Here is a 22,492-nt window from a genome sequence, read left to right as displayed (position 1 = left end):
CCTGGGCAGATATCATACAGACCCTTAGAGAACACAAATGCCAGCCCAGGCTACTATACCCAGCAAAACACTCAATTACCATAGATGGAGAAACCAAGATATGCCATAACAAAACCAAATTTACACAATATCTTTCCACAAATCCACCCCTTCAAAGGATAATAAATGGAAAACTCCAACACAATGAAGGAAACTACACCCTAGGAAAAAAAACAAGTAGTCTTCCATTATCAAACCAATAAGGTACTGGCTGGTTTTGTGTGTCAACTTGACACAGGCTGGAATTATCACAGAAAATGAGCCTCCCTTGAGGAAATACCTCCATGAGATCCAGCTGTGGGACATTTTCTCAATTAGCGATAAAGGGGCAAGGGCCCATTGTGGGTGGTGCCATCCCTGAGCTTGTAGTCCTGGGATTCCATAAGAAGACAAATTGAGCAAGTTAGGGGAAAGAATCCAGTAAGCTGAACCCTTCCATGGTCTCTGAATCAGCTCCTGCCTCCAGGTTCCTCCTCTGTGTGAGCTCCTGTCCTGACATTTGTTAGTGATGATCAGCAATGTAAGTGCTGATCAGAAGTGTAAGCTGAATAAACCCTTTCCTCTCAGAAAAAAAAAAGATAGCCACATAAACATAACTCCACCTTTAACAACAATAATACCAGGAAGCAACAATCACTTTTCCTTAATATCTCTTAATACCACTGGACTCAATTCTCCAATAAAAAGGCATAGGCTAGCAAACTGGATATGTAAAAAGAACCCAACATTTGGGAAGCCCACCTCAGTGAGAAAGACAGATACTACCTCAAAGTAAAAGGCTGGAAAACAATTTTCCAAGCAAATGGTCCCAAGAAGTAAGCTGGAGTAGACATTCTAATTTCGAATAAAATCAACTTTCAACCTAAAAAGTTATCAACAAAGGATAAGGAAGGACAATTCATACTCATTAAGGAAAAATATACCAGGAAGAACTCTCAATTCTGAACATCTATGCTCTGAATGCAAAGGCACCCATATTCATAAAAGAAACTTTACTATAGCTCAAAGCACACATTGTACCTCACACAATAATTGTGTGAGACTTCAACACCTCACTCTTACCAATGGACAGAGATCAGGGAAACACAAAATAAATAGAGACACGGTGACTGACAGAAGTTATGGACCAAATGGATATCTATATCTATAGATATCTATAGAACATTTCATCCTAAATCAAAAAATATATCATCTTCTCAGCACTTTGTGGTACCTTCTCCAAACTGACTATATAATCAGTCACAAAACAGTCCTCAACAGATATAAGAAGATTGAAATAATCCCATGCATAACTCTACTCAAAGGATAAACAGGCTGAGAAAGAAATTAGAGAAACTACTGCCTTCACAATAGTCACAAATAATATAAAATACCTTGATGTAACTCTAATTGAACAAATGAAAGATCTGAATGACCAGAACTTCAAGTCTCTGAAAGAAATGTCTCAGAAGATGGAAAGATCTCCCATGCTCATGGATTGGCAGGACTAATATAGTAAAAATGGTCATCTAGCCAAAAGCAATCTACAGATTCAATTCAATCCCTATCAAAATTCCAACTCAATTCTTCATAGAGCTAGAAAGAACAATTTTCAAATTCATCTGGAATAACAAAAAACCCAGAATAGCAAAAACTACTCTCAACAATAAAAGAACTTGTGGCAGAATCACCATCCATGACCTCAAGCGGTAGTACAGAGCAATCATGATGAAAAAAAAAAAAAAAAACTTCATGGTATTGGTACAATGACATGCAGGTAGATCAATGGAATAGAACTGAAGACCAGAAATGAACCCACATACCTAGGGTCACTTGATCTTTGACAAAGAAGCTAAAACCATCCAGTGGAAAAAAAATATAGCCTTTTCAACAAATGGTGCTGGTTCAACTAGCAATCAGCATGTAGAAGAATGCAAATTGATCCATTCTTATCCCTTTGTACAAAGCTCAAGTCCAAGTGGATCAAGGACATCCACATAGAACCAGACACACTGAAACTAATAGAAAAGAAAGTGAGGAAGAGCCCATGGACACTTGGGAAACATTCCTGAACAGAAAACAAATAGCTTAGGCTCTAAGATCAAGAATTGACAAATGGGACCTCATAAAATTGCAAAGCTTCTGTAAGGAATAGGACACTGTCAATAGGACAAAATGCAACCAATATATTGGGAAAATCCTACATCCAATAGGGGACTAATATCCAATATATACAAAGAACTCAAGAAGTTAGGCTCCAGAGACCCAAATTAAAAATTGAGATACAGACCTAAACAAAGAATTCTCAACTGAGGAATACTGAATGGCTGAGAATCACTTAAAGAAATGTTCAACATCTTTAGTCATCAATGAAATGCAAATCAAAAGAACCCTGAGATTCTACCTCACACCAGTCAGAATGGCTAAGATCAAAAACTCACGTGACAGAAGATGCTGGAGAGGATGTGACGAAAGAGGAACACTCCTCCATTGCTGGTGGGATTGCAAGCTGGTACAACCCCTCTATAAATCAGTTTGGTGGTTCCTCAGAAAATTAGGCATAGTACTACCTGAGGACCCAACTATACCACTCCTGGGCATATTCCCAGAATATTCTCCAACATGTAATAAGGACACATGCACCACTATGTTCATAGCAGTCTTATTTACAATAGACAGAAGCTGCAAAGAACCCAGCTGTCCCTCAACAGAGGAATGGATACAGAAAATGTGGTACATTTACACAGCAGAATACTACTCAGTTATTAGAAACCATAAATTCATGAAATTCTTAGGCAAATCGATTGAACTAGAAAATATCATCCTGAGTGAGGTAACCCAATCACAAAAGCACACACATGGTATGTACTCCCTAAGAAGTGGATATTAGCCCAGAGCTTGAAATGGCCAGGATACAATTCACAGACCAAACAAAGTCCAAAAAGAAGGAAGACTAAATGGGGCCTTCTTAGAAGAGGGAACAAAATACCCATTGGAGGAGATACAGAGACAAATAGAGCAGAGACTGAAGGAAAGACCATCCAGAGACTGCCGCAGCCTGGGGATCCATCCAATATATAGTTACCAAACCCAGACACTATTGTGGGTTTGATATTACACAATATTACACTGCCAACAAGTGCTTGCTGACAGGAGCCTGATATAGCTGTTTCCAGAAAGCCTCTGCCAGTGACTGACAAATATAGAGGGGAATGCTCTCAGCCAGCTGTTGAACTGAGCACAGGGTCCCCAGTGGAGGAGCTAGAGACCCAAGGAGCTTAAGGTGAACAACAATTTGAAGCACCCAATACCCCCAGAGCTTCCAGGGACTAATCCACCAATCAAAGAGTACACATGGAGGGACCCATGGCTCCAGCCGTATGGATAGCAGAGGATGGCCTTATTGGACATCAATGAGAGTAGAGGTCCTTGGACCTGTAAAGGCTCATTTCCCCAGGGTAGGTGAATGTCAGGTAAGGGAAGTGGAAGTGGGTGGGTTAGTGAGCAGGGGGAGTGGTGATAGGATAGGGGGTTTTTGAAGGGGAAACAAGGAAACGGGATAGCATTTGAGATGTAAATAAAGAAAATATCTAATAAGAAGGAAAAATAAGTGGCTCAGACAGTGAGCTGATTAAGGCATATCAAAATATAAAGGCTGTGGGTATGTCTTTCATTTGGAAATCCAGAATATTAGTGCAGGTAGGGAGGAAATTTATACTAGTACCACACACACACACACACACACACACACACACACACACACACACACACGCACGCACGCACACGCACACGCGCGCACACACACACACACACACACACACCAGACACACATGGAGAGTAAACTGTGCTCATGCCCCATAGCAGAAGCCAAGGGGCAACCAAGACTTCCATCTTCAGAGTGAGAGACGCTAAACTCTCCACTAGGGTGCCATCAGACAATGATGAGTGAGGATCAGGGGCTACTAAGTAGTGACTGTCAGTGGTGTCCACATGTTGACAGAGGAAGCTGTGACCAGGCACTCCACCCTCAGAAGTAAGAGGGGGCCTTCTTGATCTTTGAGTCAGTGGAAGTTATATGAGGAATCTAACCTCCTACCCTCCGCTAGCAGCGCCAAAGTGGGCTCCACCTCTTTGCCGCTGGAGTAAAAAGTCAGAGGAAATTAATAAAATAAAAAGGTATCTAACCTGAGTCTGTCATCAGAAGGCTTCAAGAAGTAACCTCGAAGACAAATGAGTAGTCAAAATTCTCAGCAGAGATATGAAAGACATAAAGACAACATTAAAATCTCAGAAGTGAAAGAAAAGTAGAAGACAGTAGATTGGTTGGCTCAATAGAGGCAGGGAGACAGCTGAGGGAACAATGAACGTGAGAAAAACAACAGAAAGTAGCTGATAGAAATGGCAGAAAGAACACGGACTGCAGGTAGGGGGGGGAAACCCACTGGGACCCATGGGACTGTAGCTGACCACTTAAAGGTCCTGAAAGAAAAGTTGAAAACAAGTGGAGTTAACATATACAACAAGGGTACAAAGCTTCCAAACTGCTAAAAAGTGATTCAAATTCACTAGCAATTAAGAGTTGAACAATAAAATAATGTTTTATTCTCTCCTTCTCCAATCGGCAAAACAAATTAGCACCAGCGACTTCCATGTTGGTGAGTATGGAGGAAGTGTGGACTCTTAACGTCAGTAGTCTTTAAAGTGTTTCCATCAGTGACAAACTTACTTCGAAGGTTTCCTAGAGCAGCATTCTGGCTACTGCCATCAAAGTTACAAATGTGTGCATTCGCCGACATTGAAATGCTACTTTCAGAAACAAATGCATCCCATGAAATAACCACATGTGCTCAGAAATAAATGGAGAATGTATTTTTCATAAAGGCTATTTCTGACAATAGGTGTGATAATGAAAAATTACACATAAAAATGTCTGTGGGATACAAATGGTTAGCGATGGATGGCCTATTTGCACTCTGAATGTGATTCAGTTGCATAAGATATATATATGACTTATTTGCTTTGATATGAAAAATGCTTGCAAAGGCACAATTTGGACACTACAGCCCAGCCCCAAATACAATCTCATTAAGCAAAGAATGTGAGTATAATGTGCAGAAAAGTGGGCACGAAGATAAGAAACTTACAGCACGATACCTGACTCCAAACTGTGTCTACTTAGAATTCTGTACAAATCAAAGAAAAACAGAAAGTGTTATTATATTGGTCATTCTTTCCATCACTGTGATAAAATAATTGCACAGCAGAAATGTAAAAAAAGAAGAGACTTATTATGGTTTATGGTTTCTAAGGACAACAGTCCATCATGGTGCAGAAGGCATGACGGTAGGAACAACTTCACTTAGGGTGATAGGAATGTGTGGATGATTTTCACCTATCTTAGCAGATCAGCAGTACAGAATGTGATAGAAAAGAAGCAGGGGTAATATGCCCACCAAAAGCCACCTCCAGGGACCTACTTGCTGGATCTAAAAGTCTATGTCCACAATCCTCTAAGCCCTTCCAGGTTAGGGACCAAGTTTTCAAACACATTAGCCCAAAATGTGACATTTCAGACTCAAACTCTGACAATCACCATAGAGAATGATTTGAACAAACGGATAGAGATGAAGAGAGAACTTAAACCTTCCTATATCAAAAGTTGTCAATTATTGAGTTTGACCGGGAATCAGAGACAAAAGTGAATGTTTGTACTTTTTCCTCCACTCTCTGTATCTTTGACTTTTGACAATTTTTATGCACCTTTATTATTAATTGTATAACAAAAAAAACACAAGGAAATAACCATTTGTCTTTTAACAGAACACTAGAGAACAATAGGAAGTGTAATGATAGCTTACTTTGTCTACAAAATATGCCAAACATTGAAGCAAACGCTTGTCCCATATTTTTCTATTCGAGAAAACTCTAAGAGACAGTTACTATATGCCATTTTAAGTACTTGAACTATAACACAGGTTTTCTCTAAAGTCAGTATATTTGATAGTTTCCATTTTATGGATGAAGTAGTTAAACCAGAACTTGATACTTAGTAGCTAAGCTAGGGGCTCAACTGGTTTATCTGACCCCACTAACTATACTCCCATTTCCTGTACGGCATAGTAGGGACCTGCACTGACTGACAAAGCAGTCTTGTTTTCCTTCCTATATGTATGCTTATCACGGAGCTAGCAAGGCAGCTCGATGTATAAAGTACATGCTACACCAACGTGAGGACCTGAGTTGGCATCCCTAGCATCCACGTAAAAGGATGCACTGACCGGCCAGACTAGGCGAAATGGTGACCTCTAGGCTCAATGACTGACGCTTGCTCAAAAACTAAGGCAGGAGGGCAACAGAAGAAGCATCCAAAGACAGCCTCTGGTCTCTACATCCATACATAGACAAACACACATGCGCAGAGCAAGAAAATATGACTCTAAAAATAAACTAAAGGCATTTATAATCCTGTGCCTCTAAAATGACAGGGCAATATCGAGATGTTATCTTTGATTACACTTTAAATATAACATTGATACTAAAAATGATGGCTATTAGGCTAATCCTGTCAAAGCAAGCTAATTAATGTTAGTGTACAGTTATCCAATATCCCACGGATTAATATAGGCTATTCTAAATAATAAACAATGATTATCTAGTGCAACATCTTAACCTCTTTTTTTAAGAACTCTACTTGAGCAAAAAGAGACGGAAAAAGTAAACATCTATCTTCTTTGAATGTCATCATTGAGAGACAGCATTTTCTGATCTCCCCAGAGACTCCTTCCCTGAAGCACTTGTGAAGTTAAAGAGTATGCCTCTCTCTCCCTGAAATTAAAGGAAGCACCTGACACTACATAGACCTCTTAGTCTTCTGTTTCTGCTTTTATTTTCTAAGCTGTGTGCCATGAACCTACACATCTGCAAGGTCACAGCGCCCCCAATAAAAATGGTCTTAGAGAAGTTTGAGACAGAAACAGGAATCAGGACTGAATTTGCCCTCAGCAGGAGCCACAAACCTCCTATGTGGCGTCTGTCTGCACAAAGATATGTCAGCAGCATACCTTAATGGGAACAATACTACAATGAAACCTACCTAGCTCTCAAAAGAAAGAAATATACTACTCCTGGGAGAGAGGCAGGAATCCCATCAGGGTCATAACACTACACACACACACACACACACACACACACACACACACACACATATGCAGTTACTATTTTTCTCATCACTGTGCCAGGTGCCCACAGATACCTCCACAGATGTGGACTCAGCCCAGCACCCACCATTCAGGATGCTTCACTTAAAAGCTGCCTTGTCTAGATTCAATAAAAGAAGCCCCTAGTCTGACTGCAACTAGATATGCCAAGGCCGGTTGGTGTTCATGGGAGGCCTCTTTTGTGAAGAGAAGGGGAAGAGGGGTGGATGAGGAGGATGGGTGGTAAAAGGAAGAGACTAGGAAGAGGGGGGTGAGGGAAAGCTGCAATAGGGTGTAAAGTAAATAAATAGCTTAATCAATTAAAATAAAAAGGGTTTCTTTTTCCTCCAGCTTCTAGGACCCCCTTCCTAAACCTCCCACTTCTCTTGAGCACTTCATCCCTGTTTCTACTGACTCCCTTCTCTCTATCCTGGGACTCTTCTCTCTAGCCTGCATCTGACATGATGTCGGCACAGCATGGTTAAGGGGTGTGGAGAAAGGAAGGCCAACGCAGTTTAGTTTGAGTTCATTTTACCTACTCAAAAAATCTAAGACCTTTGAATGGAAGACCAGAATGCACCAGAGGATGATAAAAATGAGAGATGAGGCCAACCCTACGTCTGATCAGGTAAGACCTAACGATGAGATTCATGAGAAATAGGGGCTTTCAAAATGAGATGATCGTTGTAGCCCAAACTACAAAAAAAGGCTATAAATGGGGTCTCATTCTTCTTTTCTTCTTTATAGGAACTGCCTTCCTACCTGTAAGTCAGAAGTCAGAGTGAGGAAGAGCAGGCCTCCCCACTCATCTGTGGTGAGGTTGCCTGAGTGTGAGGGTGATGCCCTCCTCCCCATCCTCCTCACTACCGGTGGCAGTCAGAAGAGCTGGCCTTGGGGTCATGAGAGCAAGAGAGCTAGCTCTACCCCTTGCCAACTGCAACACTCAGATCTGGGGCATCTTACCCTGCTCGAGGGTGTGTGGTGAGCCAACCCCTGAGGCTGAGAGTGCAAGAAAGCTGGGCCTGCAGCTTTCTTATGTGAGGTGATGGATATAGGTACAGGGGTGATGCCTTCCCCCTCCTCCCCCGCCACCTGGAGAGCTGGTCCTGGAGGCAGGAGAGCAGGAGAGCTAGCCTTGCCTCCTCACCCAACCCCAACCCCTCATCTCCACCACCCCCACCAATGGCTATAGCACTAGGTAGAATGGTCCCTGCACCTCATCTGGACAACACAATGGAACTGACCCAGTTCCCGGTGGAGGGGGCACAGGTGAACCAGCCCTGAGGGTGTGAGAGCAGGAGAGCTGGCCCAGCCCTTCATGGGCTGTAGCATTTTGGCTCCTCACCTTGACAGGGTAACACAGTGGAACTAGCTCTGGAGGCATGGATGCCAGTGAGCTGCCCAGAGGATATGACAACTAGAAAGCTAACCTTGCCTCCTGCCAGTGGTAGCATGGGATGGCCTAGCTGGAGTAGGACAAGAGCTTGAGCTGTTGCTGCAGATAAGGGAAAGCCAGCTGGCTGACTGGTTCAGCTACCACCCAGGCCCAGATCCAGAGCTCTGAATTGGCCCACCGCAAAAGTCTATGTAATCTTCGAAAGGTTGTGACTGCAGTCCAGCTGTCCCCAAGCTTCAGAATCTCCATGACACAGGGAAACGACAGGGAAACCCAGAGGAGTGCTGATGAGGATCCAATGTTGATGGTGTCACAGAAGCCAGAGATCTTGAACCAGACCAATGACTCACAGCATAAATATTTGCAAGTGAAGATGTGTAGACAGAGGGATATACCGTGGGGCACACTGTAACATACTGCAGCTTCCACAATGAGATGTTTTCGATGCAGTGTGTGTGTGTGTGTGTGTGTGTGTGTGTGTCTTATGGGGGGAGATTGCAAGGGTGAAAGGCAGGTTATGATTAGATGGGGGTGGGGATGAGCAGGAGTGTGGTGCATATGAAACTCACAAGGAATCAATAAGAATGCTTCTACAAAAAAGAATGGAAAGTGAAGCTAAGATTGAACCAATCTTAATAATAAATCTGCCAAAATGAGGTAATCAAATATATGCCAAATTTCTCCATGGGCAGCTTAGCTCTTTGGATCAAGACAAGCCACAGGATAGATGCTCTTGATAAGGCTATGCTAGAATAAGAGATCTTTTCCAAGTTGTTTTATTCACAACAAAGGCAGAATGGAGGCAAGGATAAACCTCGGAATAAAACTGAATCCAGTTATTGTTTCCTTCCCCTCTCTGGGTGTTCTGCTAAAAGTAAATTTTCAAAAGAAGAGGACATCAGAGAGGAAACACACGGCTACTCCGAGACTTGTAGAGGAGGCTCCGTTTTGCCTCCCTTCAGCAGGTAGGTGGTGGGCAGCTGTGGTTCTTCCACACATACATTTCAGGCATCCTCTTTATGCAATGCAAAAGATGGTCAGATAATTGCATTATCGCACTACAAAACAGGCAGCTGAATGTGGAGTGGAACTCGGGAATGGAAACCTTGTCAGTTACTCTTAGAGAATCATCATATGAAACCAATTGTTCATTTTCTTTTCAGTCCATTAGCTACAAGGATGAAAGGAGCGGCTCTCCCAACACGGAATATTCCAATTTCCAATTTCACTTAGCACCTCCCTACCCTACTTGGAAAGTAAAATACATTTATACTCTGAACTTAATTTGTTCCTTCTGACTAGGACTTTATTTTTGTCACAGACAACACGGAGTAATTGCTCTCTGGAATAAAGCCTCGAGGACACAGTACCTCTGACACAGATGAGGCTTCCCGGGCCTTCTGTTTAGTAGATGGTCTGGTGACTGGAACACAATGTCCAACAACCACTTAAGCTCCTGTTTTCAGCTTTAGATAATTGTAAAATGGCTCAGCTCCAAGTTGCCTTAATTAATAAAATCTATGTGTACATATTTAATGCACACTAATGTCCTACATAATGACATTATAGTTAAGAACAGACCAAAAACAATGGCTGATGAAGAGTAGAGTGGAGCTGAAGATTTCCTCACACCTAGTGAGGTTGTAGCCACCATGATGTCATAGTAAAAATGAATGACTCACATCTCCACAGTAGCACTGCTTTAAACAAACCTACCACATAACCAGCTGTATAAACACATAATGCATACAATTATGTGTGGTACATAGTATATAATAATAGTAAGTGACTGTCCCTCCACTATGTTTTTTATCATTATTTTTGAGGACTGGCTAAGTTTTGTCTCTGTTCCTGTAATAAACACCACATAGTAGTTTGAATGAGAAATCTTACCCCAACCCCTCTATAGAAGATATTTAAAATGTATGGTCTTGTTAAATGAAATGAGTCACTGAGGGCAAGTTTAAGGTTTAAAAACTTTATACCATTCTCAATGTGACCTCTCTGCTTTATGATTTTTGTTCAAGATGCAAGCCCTTAGCTTCTACTCCAGATGGCATGTCTACCCACTGCCACTTTTCCCCACAAACATGGTGATAAATATTTAACCCTCTGGAACTGTAAGCCCAAGCAAACACTTTCTTCTACAAGTTGCCTTGGTCATGGTGTTTTATCACAGCAATAGGAAAGTAATTATGACAGAATTTGATACCAGAAGTGGGGTGTTACCATAACAGGCTTGACAATGATGTTTCTTTGGAGGAATGTGGAAAAATTTGCAACTTTGGACTAGAAAAAGGAGTTTAAAATTGTAAGTAAAGCTTAACAGGCCATGCTAGTAGAAGCTTGGAAGATAATAGAGCTAAAACTTTGCAGACTGTGAAGGCCCACCTAACTCAAGAGGCTTCAGAGAGAAACAATAATAGCAACTGAACTAGATACCATTCTTGTGATATTAAAATAATGTGTCCATTTTCTACCCATGTTATAAGAACTTACCTGAAGCTGAATTTTAAAGTAATGAATTAATTCGTTTAGTGGAGGAGATTTCAATAAAAACCAATATTGACTGTCATGGTTATTAATAAGGAGTTTTATTCAGCTCTACAATGAAAAAGAGCAAGTAGGACAGAAAGAAATATAAAATGTACAATTTGAAAATTTTAAAAAAAAGGCACTGGGAACTCAATGTTGCTGCCAAGGCTTATGCTGAAAGAGGTAAGGAGATTAAGGAAGAGGCCTAACCTAAGAGGCAAACCTACCACATAACCATCTATATAAAAATACAGCACATATATTTATGTACAGTAATTTTTTTGTTTTTTCGAGACAGGGTTTCTCTGTGTAGCCCTGGCTGTCCTGGAACTCACTCTGTAGACCAGGCTGGCCTCAAACCCAGAAATCTGCCTGCCTCTGCCTCCCAAGTGCTGGGATTAAAGGTATGCACCACCACAACCTGGCTTATGTGCAGTGATATTATTACCACATAACCAGTTATATAAAATATAGCATATACATTTATGTGCAGTACATACTATTTGGTAAGAGTAAGTGACTGTATGAGTCATGGTTCTCTACAAGAGTAGAACTGAGAGAATGAATATTGAGGTGAGGGGGTATATCTATTAGAATGGCTTACAGGCTGTGATCCAGCTAGTCCAACAATGGCCGTCTACCACAGTTAGGTCCAACATTCAGAAGCTGTTCAGTCCATATGGCTGGATGCCTCATATTGTTTTCAGGACACACCAGAATCCCAAAGAAGGAGGCTCTAATGTCAGTGAAGGAGTGGACTTGCCAGTGAGAGTGAGAGCCAGCGGGCAAAGAACAAAAGCTTTCTTTTTCCATGTCTGTTATATAGGCTGCTATCAGACGGTGTGGCCCAGATTAAAGGCAGATCTTCTCACCTCAAAAGATCTGCATTTAAAAGTTGGTCTTCCCACTTCAAATTATTTAAATAAGAAAAATCCTTCACAGGTGTATCCAGACACTTGAGTTTCAGTTCATTCAAAATTTAGTCGTGTTGACAACCAAGAACAGCCATCAGAGTGACTATAGGGGAGGACAAGACCTAACCCAGATAAGTTTCCAAATTGGGAAAGGAAACGGCCTAAAGAACTTTATGCTCCCACAAAAGATCAACAAACAAAAGCTCTTCCTAATGTGGTTCAAGGTGACCAGAGCATATCCCAAATTTATAGCCAGATTTGGCAATGTTCTACACACAGTGCTATCTTTAGAATCCTGAAGGATACATGAGTAAAGGGTTCAGAGAATCTTCTTCTGTGGTTTCAGAGAGCTGTTGAGACCAGGAAACATGTGGTGGGTGCTCAGCATGAAAAGCTTGAGTGTACATTTTGTGAAAGTGTGAAGTGACACCTGGGTTGAGTTGGAGACCCCATAATGTTGGAGTTTACAGAGCTGTAAGACATTTGCCAAGGAGATCTGCACACAGAGAGTAGAATCAGACCAAGGGAGAGAAGGATGTTTTCAGCAGAAAAGCTAGAGAGATAGACACGCCTAAGCCCTCTGACACAAGACATAAAGCTACAAAATTTGGAGTTTGCCCTGCTGAGTTTTGGTCTTACTTTGATACAGTTTTTCCTCACTATGCCCCCATTCCCCTCTTTTGAAATGGTAATGCATATTCTGTGCCATTATACATTGGAAGCATATAATTTAATTTTCTTATCTTAAATGGGATTACTATGAAAAGACTGTCTTGATTTTCAGAAAAGACTTTGTGCTTTCAAACAGTGTAGAGAATAAAAAACTGTGGGGACTTTTGGAGCTAGTTTAAATTCAATCTGCGTTATGCTGTGGCCATCAGCCTACGGTGAAGAAGTGGAGTGTGGTGGTTTGACTAAGAAACATCCCCCATAGCCTTGGGCATTTGAAGCATTGGTCCCTAGTTGGCAGCACTATTTGGGGGCATTGAAACTGTGATCTAGGGAGAAGTGAATCACTGGAAGCAGTCTTTGAGATTTTAAAAGCTTGTGCTTGTAGTTCAACATGTAAACCCTAAATTTCTGGTCCCACTACCAAGCCTTTCCATTGCCACACATCCCTGCTGAGATGTGATGGACTCCTGACCTCCTGAAATTGTAAGCCCAAATAAACCCATTTTCCTATGAGTTGGCTAGGCCATTGTCTTAGTTAGAGTTTTAGTTAGGTGTCTGAACAGACACCAGTGAGACGTGCGAAGCAAGGAACCACGTGGGGAGGTGAATTTCTGCTTCTGAGTCCCCAGGAAGTACACCTAATTGCATAGGGGTTAACGTCGAGAGGCTGTCCTTAAAATAATAAGGGAGCCTATTACCCCTCCTCTGAAAAAGACATTATACAATATTTAAGAGGAATTACAGTCAATTCTTCCCCTCCTGGTTAAGGCCCACCTTCTTATGAAAGATATTTATCCACTTGTTTTCTACCTCCTCGTTTTCAATTAATAAAAAAGGGAGGAAATGTACAGAGCCATATTGGGGCAATCATGCAGATGGTTTGAGTTTGATGTTGGTCAAGGACAATCCCTGGTGGCTAGGACATAATAGGGAAGTATGTTAAAGCAGGAATTTTTATCCTTGGGTGGAGTGCTAAGAGTGTACTTTACTATGGTCAAGGTTAACTTCTCCCAGATAGCCAGGATCCTGCTCCACCTAGGGTGGAGTAAAGGTTAAGTTCATTGTTCCTCCAGGTCTAGGAATTCCTGAATTAAGCAGGTGACCCATCCAGCTGCCAGAGCAGTCAAGACGAGGACCTCCAAGAGAAGCTAGACAACTTCCACCAGAACTCAGCCCAGCCCGGAGTCTGGGGGGAAGGGTTTGCCCAAACTGTTAAAAGGTCTGGCGCCATTAAAGTTTCCAGCTTTGATCAGTGAATATTGTCTTGGCCCTTTTTCTTTTCGCCCCTTCCCTATTCATCCCTCAGCTTCTGTTCCAGCAACCCACTTCGTAATAGCTGCAGGAAGCTATGGAATCCAACAGACACCATGACCAAGGCGGGTCTTATAAGAAAAACATTTAATCGGGGCTGTTTACAGGTTCAGAGGTTCAATCTATTATCATCAAGGTGGGAGAATGGCAGCATCCAGACAAGCATGGTGCAGGAGGAGCTGAGAGTTCTACATCTTCAACTGAAGGCCCCTAGGAGAAGACTGGCTTCCAGGCAGCAAGGATGAGGATCTTAAAGCCCACACCCACAGTGAAAAACCTACTCCAACAGGGCCACATCTTCTAACAGTGCCACTCCCTGGGCAGAGCATATACAAACCATCACAGTCATGATGTTTTAAAACAGCAGTAAAAGAGTAACTAATATAGACCATGACCAAAAGCAACTTGGAGAGGAAAAAGTTTATTCTTATAGGTTTACAATCCCTCACCAAGGGAAGCCAGAGTAGGAGCATAAGCAAAGGCTAAAGCACATGCCATGGAGGAATGCTGATTTCCAGTTTGCTCAGTTAGGTTTATTATATAGATGAACACAATCTACCTATGATATACTGCCCACAGTGGTCTGGGCTTCCCTACATTAATACACAATTAATAAAATGCCTCCATAGGCATGCCCACAAGCAATCTAATTGAGGCAATTCTCCAGTTGACACTCTTGAAGATAACTCTAGGCTGAGTTGACAGCAAAAGTTAAGGGAAGGGCATTCCCATTTTTTAAAAAAAGAGACTGTAAACACTACATCATCGCACTGTGCTGACAGTAGACTCACCCATCTTGTGTTTACCACATTTCTTGATTGCTCTGAGAAACCACATCAAGTTATTGACCTAGACCATTTACATTCCCATGAATACACTCTGGGATATTCACACCATGATGAAATTTCCTAACAAAGCATTTCTCAAAAGTAACCGTAGCATTTAGTGACCAGTGACTAATTATACATTTAGTTTTTAAGATAATTCTTCAAACACTATCTATATTCATTACCACTTTCCAGAAAGCCAAAGTGAAGCTTGGAAAGTGTTAATAAATCTACTCTGGTCACTGAGTTAGCAACCAAGACAAAACAAAGAAGAATTTGGACTTCCGTTTACCTGATTTTGAAGTCCATGTTCTATTTACCATACTCTGGGAGAGAGTTTGGAGGTGAGGGGAGGTGTGTTTGCATGAATGGAGAATAAGCATGCACACATGTGCACATGCGAGAGGAGACCAGACATTAATGTTGGGTGTCTTCCTCAATCACACTCTTCAGTTCTCACTAAAGCAGGAGCTCGTCACTTACACTTGGCTGACTGGACAATGGATCCCAAGGACCCTTCTGTCTCTGTGGTATCCAACTTTTCTATAGGTGCTGGCTATGGAACTCAGGTCCTTGTGCTTAGGTAGAAAGCCCTTTATCAACTGAGCTATGTCCCCAGCACTGGGAGAGGGTTGATTTAAGGGTGGTCAATCCTAAGGAAAAACTGCAGTGAAGAACAACAACAATAAAAGATGTACCCAGTTATTGAGCTGCCTCTTGGTTTATGTTCAGTTGCTTTGATATTCTCTTTCCATGGGATAGATCAATAACCTACAAACTGAATCTCAACCTGTCACCTACAGCCCTATAAAAACACTTCTGTTGAGCAGTTCTGCTCTCCATGTCTTCCTGGATGAAGTCTCCTCATTCTCAGAACTAGAGGAGAATATTCAGGCTAGATGGCACATACTTGAGCTACAGAGAGCTGTTGAGACCAAGAAACATGTGTGGGGGGTGGGGGGTTGCTTGGCATGAAAACCTTTACAGATCAAGCCAAAGGGATAGTAGAACTTTTCAAGGAAACTGCAGTTCCAAGGACCAAGGAGGGATAGGTGAAGAAAGAGATCTAAAATCATTTGCCCCCCCCCATGCTTTGATCCTGTGTATAAACACATTCCCATTGCCAATAACAGAAGTGAATAGGGCAATGTGAACAGGAAAATGAGAGGAGAAAGGGCGCATAGACTTTGCAATTCCAAATGTGCAGTTCCAGTCAATCCATGAACCTGACAGTGTCGTTAAAACATTCAGTAATGGTCATCCATGAAAATATACATGCAAGTAACATTAGAGACCAAGCAAGTTATATGTAGTATACATACACCATATGTGCATGTAATAAATTTTAAAGACCATGAACTTGAAAGAGAGCAAGGAGGGTGAATAGGAGGGTTGGAGTGATGAAAAGGAGAGAGAAAACTTGTAATTATAATCCCCCAAAATAATTAAAGGTAAAACCAAAGGTTTGGGCCTTTTATTACTGGTGCTACTTTCTTTCTGTGGATGTCTGTGTAAAATGCAGACTCAGACTGCCACCCTTACATCACAGGAGAAAGCACACTTCTTTCTCAAGGGCTCTAGTTGGCTAAACTTGGAGGATGACACCCTTGAATCCTTCATTGTAAGCAGAGCAAAACCAATTAAACAAACTCTGGTCAGAAGCTGGAGTTAAGTGATGGAATCAACTCCACTCAAGGTATAAACTGAGCCAGGAGTGGGAATCACAAAAGAAAACTACAAAGTCAGACGTGACGACCCAAACCTGTCATCCGAAGGCTGAGACAGGAAGTATGCTGCTTAGACGTTGTCAACTTAATGCAAACTCATGCCTCTTGGGAAGAAGGAACTTCAGTTGGAGAAATGGACTCCTTCAGATTCATCTGTGGGATGTTTTCTTAGTTACTGGTTAATGTGGGAGGTCTCAGCCCACTGTGGAAAGTGCTAGTCCCACACAAAATGCCTCCATGGGCAGGTGGTCCCTGGTTGCAAAAGAATGCAAGCTGAGCAAGCCATGGGAGCAAGCCAGTAGGCAGCATGCCTCCATGGCTTCAGCTTCAGTTCCTGACTCCCAAGTTCCTGCCTTGAGCCCCTGCTCTGAAATCCCTAGATAATAGACTATAATGAGGAAGTATAAGCCAAATAAGCCCTTTCCTTCTTGCCTTTGGTCATGCAATTTACTACAGTAACCATATGAAAGTTAGAACAAAGACACTGCCATGAGGTCTCCAAGAAATGGGGATATAGTTACTGGACAAAGAAGGCAGGGAGCTGGATCAGCTACAACTGGGTGGTACAAGGAGAGGGATAACTACGCAAATAGACATATTTCCAACATGGAAAAGGCCTCTATCTCGGTTAGAAGTCTGCCGGAGTAGTAGAGGATCCCCCCTCCCCCCACCCCACCCCCCTCACCTCTGTTTCTAGGCAGTAGCTCAAGAGGCAAACTCAGGCTGGCAATTAGCTGTCAGCTGATCACCAATTCAAATGTCCTGGAGTGGGCCTTGCTGATGATCTGTACTCGCAGTAATCATTTGGCTGGGTGAATCAAATTATACTTTCCAATGCCACTTCAAATCAGGATTGCTCTGTCTGCATTCATTTCTGGCAGTAAGTATTACCGTGCAAGTTATTTTCTTTGATATTGACTCTACGTGGGCAAGGGAAGAATTTGGGCTTCTTTTTAAGGTCTGCTCTACCAGAAAGACTGAAAGTTTTAGAGATTTGTAAAGAGACTAATTAGGATCTATTCCATTTTAATGGCTAGGTTTTCGTACTGAAACAGGATAGGGAAATGTGTTCTGTCCTTGCAAGGTAGAGATTTTTCTTCCCAGTAGCTATCGGATTTGGAAACCTCATTCTTTCATAATGCCATGTGCAGTGATCAATCAGATGTAATGATCAAAAGGAGGTTTGCCTCGATCAATCCCGATAAACAAATAACGACTATAGTGGCAAGCCTAATGTGTTCTTCGCTTTGAATTCAACTGCCAATAATTGGCCTCATTAACGTCTGTGAAGTTAGTTGCTCACTAAAGTTGGGCAAGCTGTACATTAGATGTGTTCAGTGGCTTGCAAACCTTTGGGGATAATAGACTCCTGAATCAGCATCTTTCTAATTCCATGGATGTGACCAAGCTAAGAAGCGAATCAGAGGTCGAATGGGCGTAGAAGAGGTGGAAGGGGGTCAGGATATTCACATCACCTTCCAATAAATTAAAATTTTCTTTCTCAAACTAAATATAGGGGTTAGCTTTGTATCTGTTTTTTTTTTTTAAGATTTGATTTTGACAGAAAATGAACTTGATTTCTCTGTGCCATCTAGCTTTCAAATTACCCTGCCCACATCTGCCAGATGCCTTTGTTGTTCAATTATAAAAACTGTATCCAGCCTGGGTTATGAGGATGCTGCTTGCAGGCGCCACAACCACAGATGCCCTTGGGTTGAACATCAGGCTCGCCGCAATCTTCCCAAAGAAGGAAATATACTTCCAGCTGCTACACCAGACTCATCCTTCTTGGAGTGAGGAGGAACCCAGCAAGTGAGCCCTCTGTAGAGTGTGTAAAATATGCATATGGGGAGACAGGGGGCAGTGGGAAAAGTAGAAATAGATTTAACAAAATCATCCACACTCCTGTAGAAACAGCAAGGGTGGACGGTGATGTGTACTTTGCCTGGAGATAAAGGATTTTTTTTTCTTGTTCTGAATTACTCCACATATCAGAACCATCGATATTTTTCAACAATACCCATTTTTACTTCATATTCTGTCACTGGTGTCTGAATTACACAAGGAACATATCTATTTTTTTTTCCATTCTAGCCTTTCTAAGTGTTGTCCAGGGAAATTTCAATGCCATGTTCTTTTATCAGCATTTTAAGAATTTGAGGAAGACAAAGGATGGATCTCATTGGTTAAATGATTTTCCAACCAAATGAGAACTAACCTGGGTACCAATTACTGCTGTTTCCTCTGGGATTTCTCACCCACCACATCAGTCTAGAATTTAGATCCAACAAGATACTGCCTCTGCAGAACCCAGTGCTGCAATGGCCTCCTTATTGGTTTTACTGTTTGTATTCTTAGCCCCATGCCAATTCATTTCCACACAGAAGTGTCAGTAATCTCTTCACAGAAAGTGTATCTTGCCACCGTCTCCCTTCCAGTCGTCCAGTCATGATGGTGCCCTAAGAGTGTCCCTGACTGCTACAGAATTCCACCTTCCCATCATTCCACTCCAGTCACCTGACTGCCACTCTCCTCATGGGATGCTCTATTCATGGCTTCTTCCTTCCTGGCTCCTGATACCATGGTTCTGGGTCCAATGCCACCTACAGGTAAACCTGTCTTACTTAATAGTCCTTCCTCATATGCCTTTCCTTCCTCTCTTTCAAGTTCATGGCCTCCTTTTTATTATTTGATGTATGTGTATGCCATATATATATATATATATATATATGTAATATACATATGCATGTGTGTGTATATATATGTATATATTTCATATAACCTGTTCAATCTGTATTGTTACTTGTGTATTTTCAGAGCTGACCATTTGGATAACTAATAAGCATGCTTCTCCCATTGAAAGGCTATTTCTGCTACAGGAAACAAGATTCCTTAGTTTCCTGTAGTTCTTTTATGAAGGATTGAGGCCTTGTGACCTTTCCCCTTTGTACATACAAAAGTCCACTTTGGTATGTCTATTGTTGTCTTTTTTGGCTTGAGTTTAGGCAGTCATTCTAGTGAGATTTTACAGATATGGCTTCTGAAATTACTAGGAGACAGAGTCTCTCAGCATACTCCCTGATCTCCTGGCTCTTAGGACCTTCTCTCCCCTTCTTCCACAATGCCCCATATGCCTTAGGTACAGAAGTGTATTATAAATATATCCATTGAGAAGAGGGCTTACGGGACTTTCGGGGAGTGGGGGGGGGGACTAGAAAAGGAAAATCATTTGAAATGTAAATAAATTATATCGAATAAAAAAAAAGAAACAGCAAAAAAAATAAATAAATAAATAAATAAATAAATATATCCATTAAGACTTTGGTCCACAACTCGGCATTTTGATTTATGTTGTTTTCTATAACAGCCATGTAAGCTTCCAAAGGAGGGAAGCAATCAGTAGCCCACCCCAGCCATGACTCCTATGACCCACTATGACCCACTGTGAACCAGTATAACACAACAGCCCTAAGGGTGTGGTAGTGGCATGCATACACTGGCAGTCACCATCAGCTTTCTGACTGGATTTAAGACCAGCTCACCAAGGGGAAAAGCATGCCTGCTACTGGAAATCTGGCCTAGGGATAGGGAATTAATGCATCTTAGAGAAGACACAACCACCACTTCACTAAACCAATATAATCCCCAGCTACACTCCAAATATCTGTCCTTATACCCACATGTAAGTATAGTCCTTACCCCTCATCAAGGAAACTTCTCTTCACAACAGACACACGACATTACAGAAACCCCACTGCTTTTTCTCAGATCACAGTGATTACTTTCTTCATAAGAGGTGTCATCATTTCAAATCACATGGGTTGGTTTCTTACCTGTGTCTTTCCCACCAGAATGAAAATTTGAAGTGGGTATAAACCTCCTCTGCCTAATTCTCCACTTCATCCCCGCGCCCTAAACACATCCTGGTATACTCTAAGCCAATGGGGAAAAATGTTTTGAGATACTATATAGCATTTTAAAAAATCGCCAGTTCATGTTTCACCAGTTATTTGGAAAAATACACAAACCTAATGTTGAGAAGCCAGGATGCAATGTTAATTCTCTTGCCTCTTCCTACAATATGGTGATCTACATAGGAATCTTTATTTTTTCCAACTGAGATACTGTCCCTGGAAATTGAAGACGAGAAAATGGGGTGGGGGAGTCTGAAGCACACCAGAAAACTCTAGACTACTTTCTTTTTCATTATAAGTCAGACAAGGTTCACGAGAGTAAGCATCAGTGCCTCGGCGCTCTGGAAGTTGGAAATTAGATCAAATGAATGGGAGGGCGACTGCATCTCGTGTTAATGTTTTCTTCCTCGAATGAAGACAATGAGGTGATGTGAGCCATGACTCTGTATGAAAATGAGACTTTGCATTTCTATTTTCTTCTACATTAAAGCACTCTCTCTTTTTTTATCATTTTAGACTCTTTATGTTGGTAAATGTTTCAATATTTTACATTTATTAGGATCAGGCCCATTTACTATTGTGCAAGTTAGACAAGCACAGATATAGAGTCTCTCTAAAGCATTATTTCTAAATTACACAGTAAACATATGAGACTGAGCTAGAAACCCACCTGCAACATTTCCGCTGTGTTAGAAAATACTAAAGCTCTAGTCAAACTTTCCTACTTTTAAGAAATAAATATACATATGGTCCACTGCATTTTTACTGAATTAAGTAAACAGATTAGTCAGATACCCTATCTAGATACCCTATCTGTTGCATAGTGTTTAAAAATGTTCAAAATTAACCTGTACTAATCAGATTTTTTGCCTCTCTCTTACAAATGGCAACACATAAGAAACTTGATTTTGCTGTGAAATATCCGTTGATTTCTGATTAGCTGATTTTAGAAGTCAGAAGCAATGCCAAAAGGAAGTGATGACTCACGATGAGACGGCAGTGAGCAAGGGTCTTTAAATTTATAATTGCCCTCGGATCTACTTAATTTAGCCTAAAGTCACAAGGCATAATTGAGACAAATGGCTGTACAGAGCAGGTATCAGGCACAACAAGAGGCTGCTGTGGTCACTGTGTTGCATCATTTCCACCTGAGAACTCTTTCAACCAATACTTCTCCTAGAATGGCTATTAGATTTTACAGGATTTTTTCCCACCATTAGCTGTAATGTCATTTACATGTTAAATGCTCACAACAAATGAAAACCATGATTCCACTGTTTCACAGGGCGAAAGCCACGATTACTGCTATTCTGAATGGCGAGCAAATCTAAAAAGCAACATTTAATTTCTCCTCCTCGTATGGCACCTATGTAAGCTCTGTGGGAAAGCCTGCTTACTTTGCAGCCCTGCTATTTTTGAAACAGAATAGGTTCTTACACATATTTCTAAAAAACTACTGAAGATTTCACAACCAGCCAAGCAGAAGACACTTCAAATGTTATTTTTGTCTAGGGGACTTGTTTACAATTAAATATAATTCTCTCTGTCTCTGTCTCTGTTTCTGTCTCTGTCTCTATTTCTCTCTCTCTCTCTCTCTCTCTCTCTCTCTCTCTCTCTCTCTCTCTCTCTCTCTCTCTCTCTCTCTCTCGTGCATTTGACTAAGAAGTTGTCCTTGTACCGTGCTTCAAGCCACTGGCCACTTATGTCTGTTTGGTTTTAGTCATATAGCATAGGACAACACTCTCTAGGACTTGTGCTAGAAGCTCTACTCAATCACAGAAACAGCAGGGATGGAAGACATTTAGGATTTCACAGCCAATTTTCTCCTCCAAGAAAACTCAGCAACTTACTCTAAACATTTTAGAGTTTATTGTTTCAGAAGATTATTCTGGGTTGTAATTTATCAGGAAATATTCAGGATCATTTAGACCTAGTAAAATAGGTATGAGAAAGTATAGTAATGACTCTATGAAACTATTAAA

Source organism: Apodemus sylvaticus, chromosome 20 (genome assembly GCF_947179515.1).
Source record: "Apodemus sylvaticus chromosome 20, mApoSyl1.1, whole genome shotgun sequence".
Taxonomy (NCBI): Eukaryota; Metazoa; Chordata; class Mammalia; order Rodentia; family Muridae; genus Apodemus; species Apodemus sylvaticus.
The sequence above is the reverse complement of the archived record's forward strand: the minus strand, read 5'-3'. Positions refer to the sequence as shown.